Source organism: Erinaceus europaeus, chromosome 20 (assembly GCF_950295315.1).
Source record: "Erinaceus europaeus chromosome 20, mEriEur2.1, whole genome shotgun sequence".
In the NCBI taxonomy this organism is placed as follows: Eukaryota; Metazoa; Chordata; class Mammalia; order Eulipotyphla; family Erinaceidae; genus Erinaceus; species Erinaceus europaeus.
Genome location: NC_080181.1, coordinates 44,427,058 through 44,434,621, shown reverse-complemented (window position 1 = coordinate 44,434,621; position 7,564 = coordinate 44,427,058).

Here is a 7,564-nt window from a genome sequence, read left to right as displayed (position 1 = left end):
CAGCTCTGGATTCCAGTGATTTCAGGGATTGGACCTGGGATCTCAGAGCTTCAGGGATGAAAGTCTGGTGCATAATCACTAAGCTATCTCCCACACTCTGGCCTCCACTTCAGATACTGGCCACCAGTCCCAGGCAGGCCTGTGCTTCTGACCACAGACTCCAGACCAGAGGTACACAGGAGCCCCTCCTCAGACTTCAGGCGACTGTCACCAGTCCTGACTGGCTGGTTGGCAAAACCTTGGGTTTGATGAATTTGCTAGAATGGCACGGATAGCTCAGGATCACTTATTTATCACAAAGGATTGAAAAGAACATGAGTCAACAGTCAGATGGAGACTGGGAAGATATTTCTGTGTGGTAGAGCACCAGACTTGCATTCTGGAGACCAGAGAAACCCCAGGGTCAACTCCCAGCTCCATCATATGGTCAGAGCTGAACAGCACTCTGGTCTGTCTGTCTCTCATAAAGATTATATATATATTTGCCACCAGGGTGATTGTTAGGGCTCAGTGTCTACATGTCATTGTGTTCCTTTTTTTTGCCTCCAGGTTTAATATTGGTGCTCAGTGCCTGCACTACGAATCTACTGCTCCTGGTAGCCATTTTTTTCCCTATTTTATTGGATGGGACAGAAAGAAATTGAGAAAGGAGGAGCAGATAGAGAGGGAGAGAGAAATATAGACACCTACAGACCTGCCTCACCATTTGTGAAGCATCTCCCTCATAGGTAGGGAGCAGGGGCTCGAACCCTGATCCTTGAGTGGGTCCTTATGCTTAATACTATGTGCACTTAACCAGGTTTGCCACTGCCCGACCCCCTCCCTTTAAAATTTTTTTTCTTTCTTCTTTTCTTCTTTTTTTTTATAGAGGCAGAGAGTACTTGAGATGGAAGAGAGATATAGCACTAGAGAGAGACACCTGCAGCACTACCCCACTGTTTGTGAAACGTCCCCCTGTAGGTGGAGACTAGGGGCTTGAATCTGGGACCCTGCACATGGAAACATGCACTTTACTGGGTGTGTCACCATCTGACCTCAGAATAAATATTTCATTAAAGGAATTTAAATGATTTTCCCCAAACCACCAGCTTAAACAAGATAGGTGGGAGAGGCACAGGGCTAGGTGTGGGGTTAGGGGTCAGCTCCCACATTCTCTCCAAAAGCTCATCAGCCTAGAAGCTCTAAAATCCCCCTCCTCTTCATGTGTGTGTGAGAGAGAACAGAGCACTGTTCATCATCTATCAAACTCTACTTGTTCCTGTCGCTCTCATGTGAAAGCTGTGTTGTGGATGAATCCCAGGGCACCGTCTCTAAGTCATAATTCTGGCCTCTCACATTTGCACTTTATTAAGCTACTTCCAGCTTCAAATAACAGAAAACTCAAGCTGGCTTTAAAACTAAGGAAATGAATTCTCATCTAAAAGGCACTTCAGAGGCAGGGTGAGTTTCCAATTGATTTGGAATGGCTCCAGCAGTTAAAAATGTCACTGAAGAGACTGGATTTCCAGCATCTAAGATGCTTGGAAGCTCCCACGCCACCTTAACAAGTAAAAGGCTGAACAAATTGAAAAAAAAAAAATCAGTCACTTTTCTTTTTGAAAAAATTTTTATTAGTGATTTAATACTGATTCACAAACTTATAACAGGAGTATAATTCCACACCATTCCCACTCACCACCAGAGTTCTGTGTCCCCATTCCTTCCATTGGGAACTGCAGTAGTTCAGGGCCTGGTGGTGGCGTGCCTGGTTAAGCACACATGTTACCTGAGCCTGAAATCTGATATACAGGTGGATCTAAGTTATTGTCTGGGGAGATGGTGTCATGGCTGGAGAAGGAACAGAAAGCTGGATCAGGGAAGAAAGTAGCTCCCTAATATGGGAAAGGTGTATAAATATTGTTGACTGTAAATCCCATTGATTTGATTTGGTCTGGGGCCTATATTCAGCTTAGGAGACTATGTGACCTCTGCATCCCTGTAGATCTGAGCTCACATCCTGTGGTCATGAGTAGGAACATTCCAAGCTGCCCCATTGCTGCCCTATTATCAACCCATCTTCCTCAGGTGTAGCATAGAGTATATTGTCCAGCCTCCCTTTGGAGGATGGAACATTCTCTACCATTGTTGATCCAAGTTGAGGGCAAGGTCCCATGGGGGGCCCACAAAGGGGTCTATTTTGTTGTTCCTGATAGAGATGACTGGTAACAATGGAAAGAAGGATTTATTCGAGGTCTAGACCCATCATGTCTGTTTGGGAACCTCAGGACTCCCCAAGAAGGGCCCCAGCTGATGGGGTGGCCTGATTGTGCCTAAAGAGTCATCATTAAGTATGCTTTATTCAGCTTTTGCAGTCCTTGCTTTGATAAAGGTTAGCTTTGGAGTGAGTGAGATAACTGTAATAGGAAGTAGGTGAGGAGGGTATCTAAGTCTAAATAGACACTATTTCATTAGGAACTTTATATTGACTCACTGCAGACTATTGTGTACTTTTGCTTTCAGGTATATATTTTGCCCTAATTTATGGATACATGTGAACATATACTCTATCTCATGGGACCTGGTCTATATCTAGGTTCTGGGACTTTGTTAGGAAGTGAACCACCTGGAATGGAATTTAGAGAATACTATGAAAGGAAAGGTCTCACCTGAGTAATGAGGGTGAAGGGTTGACATTCCATGCCTGATGTCTCTGGACACAGTCTGAAGTGAAGCATGCTGAGGTGGTACTTGTTGCATTGATTAGGTTGGGGTCAGCAGATGCAATATCATTTGGTATAAATTGAGAGAAGCATGCAGGAAAATGAGCCCCACCCTAGAGGTTCCAGGACTGGGGGAAATATAGGCTCTATTGAGGAAGTGAGAGGTTCCTGATGTTTTAGGGTTAAGAAGACAATAGTTAGTTATTACTATAATCACATTATTTGGCAATTGGGCTAACTTTGAAAAATCCCTTTGTTAGGATTTGCTGTATCATACACACCAACACCATAATTTATGTCCTTTGACATTATTTGTATATAGCTGTGCCACCAGTTGCTTCTGCTCTCCCTGGTCTAGGCTTTTGAGAGAATCAACATATCAAAGACTTAGCCTATGTATTAAAAAGACTCAGTCTGTGCTTTAAAAAGTTTGAGACATACAAGTTTTCCCCTCTCATATTAATTAGTGATTTATATGACTACAAATTAATAGAAGTGTACATAAACACCATTCCTACCACCAAAAGACTGTGTCCCATCCCATCCACCACCCCCAACCCAGGAAGCCAAACATCCATCCTAACCCTCAACTCAGGGTTTTTACTTTGGTGCCCTACTCCAAATTCAGTCAAATCCTGCTTTTAGTTTCCCTTTCTATTCTTCTTTCTCAACTTCTGTTTACGAGTGGGATCATCCCATACTCATTTTTATCTTTCTGACTTAGCTCACTTAACATAATTCCTTCTAGCTTTCAGGCTCAGGGGAAAAAAAAAATAGTATAGCCACAGGCCCTTTGGAATATAACTAAAATATGCTTAGTAGCTATCTACAAAATGGAGTATCCCACAATTCTTCATCTGCACTATTCCAGCCTTTAAGTTCATGATTGATCAACAGTTTGTTTGGCTTTGTATGTTAACTCTCTTTTCAGCTAGCAGGTTCCAGATGCTACCATGATACCAACCTGACTTCGCTGGACAGACAATCCCACCAGTGTGTTCTAGAGCTCTGCTTCCCCAGAGCCCTTCCCCACTAGAGAAAGAGAGAGACAGGCTGGGAGTATGGATCGACTTGTCAATGCCCATGTTCAGCAGGGAAGCAATTACAGAAGCCAGACCTTCCACCTTCTGCACCCCACAATGACCTTGGGTCCATACTCCCAGAGGGTTGAAGAATAGGAAAGCTATCAGGGGAGGAGATGGGATACAGAGTTCTGATGGTGCGAATTGTGTGGAGTTGTACCCCTCTTATCCTATGGTTTTGTCAATGTTTCCTTTTTATAAATAAATTTTTTAAAAAAGAAAAAAGTGCACATTACAATGAGCAAGGGCCTGGGTTCAAGTCCCCAATCCCCACCTGCAGGGGGAAGCTTCACAAGTGGTGAAGCACTGCTTCAGGTATCTCTCTCTCTCTCTTCCACTCTGTCTCCCCCTTCCCTCTCGATATCTGGCTGTCTCTGCTGGGAATACTGTGAGAACCATTAGGTTGAGCATGGTGAGGCTTTTCCCATTGAAAAATGGGGAACTGAGGAAACGAATCTCCCTGTAAGAATCTCTTCAAAGTTCTTTTCAACTTTCACTTACTGTACTTGTTGACTGTTGGTCTCGTGCTGGTATTTAGCCTTAGATGGAGTTTACCACCCGTTTTGGGCTGCATTCCCAAGCAACCTGACTCTAGGAAGGCCTGGGCCTGGTGCACCAGGGTCACTGGCCTCACACTATCCACGGGCTGGGCCTCGATCAGAAGGACTTGGGCTCCCGTGGACCACACCTGTTTACCTCTTAACAGTTTCACGCCCTCTTGAATTCTCTCTTCAAAGTTCTTTTGGCACAAAGCTCAAGGGCCGGTGTAAGGATCCCGGTCAAATAAATAAAGATAATAAAAAATTAAAAAGAAAAAAGAAACTGAAGTAGCTCTCCCAAGGTCACAGACATGGGTTGACTATTATTTCGATAATTATCTGTATATATATATATTTACCACTTTTTCTATGGTCCTGCCTTCTTGCTTTTTAAGTCACACCTACACCTGTTATTCCTTGAGAATATCCTTTTTATTTCCTCTTCTTTCTCTGGGTCCTGATGGAACTGGCTTTTAGAGCCCTCTGGTTATCTCCCCTAACATTTTCCCCCCTCTGTGAGTATGGACCAAAATTCTTTTTGGGGTGCAGAAGGTGGGAGTTTTGGCTTTAAGATTTTACAAGTAAAGAGATGAAAGACAACTACTGGATGGTTTCACTCATGTGAAATCTAATCGCTTCTCTGCTGAACATGAATATTGGCAGGTCAATCCATACCTCCAGACTAAATCAGTCACTTTTCTTAGCTTGATCAGAAAAGTAAGCTCCCAAGGCAAAGTGCAGATCCCTCCCCAAATGGTAGACACCGAAAGCAGACACAGAGAAGCATGACTCACCATAGAACCCCCAAAAGAGAAACTTCTGTAGGAACCAGTAACAGGATAGACACAGGGAACTGAGGAATTACTGGAAGTTCACTGTGAATAAGTTACAAATTCTAGAGAGGGGGATAGCAAAATGGCTCACTTGGACAGTGCACTGCCTTGCCAGGTACATGTTCCAGGTTTAAGCCTAACCCCAGTTTTGGTGCTGTGGTCTCTTTCACTCTGCTTCTCTTTTTGTTTCTCTGTTTAAAGGGGAAAATATATATATATATAGAAGTCCCTGTATTTTCTCAAGTTTGTCCCCAAAAGCTCTTCCAGGTCTTCTCACTGAACATCAGGTCCTCTGAGGCTTCCAGCAGCAGGAGGGAGGAAGTAACTCATCTGACATATGGCAGAGAAATCTATTCTACTCTTTGTAACAAGTTCTGCCTGGGGAGATACAAATTTACCAGGACCTGTATCATATCAAAGCTGAGCCCACATGGGGACAAGAACCCCCTTCTCAATACCAGTACCCTTCAGCCACTACATTCCAACTAAAGGGGGTGGTGAGAAACAGGTACTTGTGAAGTTCAGGACCCAGAGATACAGGCCACTAATGGAACCAATTATGGAACTATGGGATGCTCTCCTTCCTGCACCTTACCAGCACGTTGATGAAAGTCCTGCTTATTGGAGCTCCTCCTACCTGATACATCATAAAAGGCCTTCAACAACAAAGAGATGGTAACACATACTAAATCAGTTATAGTCAGATCTGGGAGGGAAGCTGCAACTGTCAGACTGGGGATTTAAAAAAACTATGATTAATTTATTAAGGACCCCAGTGAAAAAGTAGACGGCATGCAAGAGCACATGGGTGAGAGATGCTGAGAGAAATTCTAAGAAAGAATCAGAAAAGAATGATTAACCCCCATAGAGTTTGTTTTTAAGTATTTATAAATAAAGAGATGAAAGACAACTACCGGATGGTTTCACTCACGTGGAATCTAGAGAATTGATAACATATAAACATGCACTATAAAAAAAGGGAGGCTGGGTGGTGGTGCACCTGGTTAAATACATGTTACAACGAGCAAGGACTCAGGTTCGAGCCCCCAGTCCCTACCTGCAGGGGGAAAGCTTCATGAGTGATGAAGCATGGCTGCAGGTGTCTGTCTCTTCCTATGTATTTCCCCCTTCCATCTCGATTTCTAGCTATGTTTATCAAATAAAGATAACAAAAAAATATATAAACGAAAACAAAACACAAAAGCAAACAAACTATTTCTAAGACTTGTGAGACCTACGGTGGTTATTCTTGGGAGGTGGGAGGATGGAGACCCAGAACTTTGATGACGGATGTGGTATGGAACTATACACTGTAATTTAAAAGTATGCTAGCCCACTATTAATCACATATAAAAAATGGGGAAAATTGGTGGTCGGTGGTAGTGTAATGGGTTAAGTGCACATAGCGTAAAACGCAAGGACCAGCATAACGATCCTGGTTTGAGCCCCCGGCTCCCCACTTGCAGGGGAGTTGCTTCATAAGCAGTGAAACAGGTCTGCAGGTGTCTGTCTGTCTCTCCCCCTCTGTCTTCGCTCTTCTCTCAATTTCTCATTATCCTATCCAACAACAATGGCAACAATAACAACAATGATAAACAATAAGGGCAACAAAAGGGGGGAAAAGTAGCCCCTAGGAGCAGCAGATTCATAGTGAGCACCAATAATAAACCTGGAGGCCAAAAAAAAGGAAAAAAATTATTTCCATGTATTTCACAAAGTAGTTTTCCCAGTTGAACAATAATTTTCTTTGCAATGAGTCTCCATTAATTTGTATCTTCCTTATGTAGTAGCACCTGGCCAACAGGTACCTTTACAAATTCATTGCCCTCTCTATTTATTAGTAGAAATCAGCTGTCTGAAGTTGAAAAATAAGAACAGAAGGGAAATCACAAAGCAGAATTTGGACGGCTTTGGTGTATTAAAATTCCTTAAACAATTTTCCCTAAAAAGTTTAGTTCACAACAACAGCCATTATGTTATCACTTTGCCAATTAGTAGTCAGAGGGCTGTCAGATTAGTCTTTCACAGCTTCTTTGCAGTCAGGCTTTGGTGGTTCAGAGGTAGAATTCCTTTTTTTTTTTTTCTTCCAGGGTTATCGCTGGGGCTCACCTATACTATGAATCCATTGCTCCAGGTGGCCATTACTTACTCCCACCACCCCCCCCCCCATTTTACTAGATAGGACAGAGAGAAATGAGAGGGGTAGGGAGATATAGATCTGCAGAACTGTTTCACCGCTTGTGAGGTGTCCCCCTGTAGGTGGGAGCAGAAGCTTGAACCCGGATCCTTGTGCTTAGTAGTATGTGCTTAACAAGCCACCACCAGGCCCCCAGAGGTAGAATTCTTACTTGCCTTAGTGCTATGGATTCAGCTCATCACATGCACACACACTTACCCGCACCCATTCACAT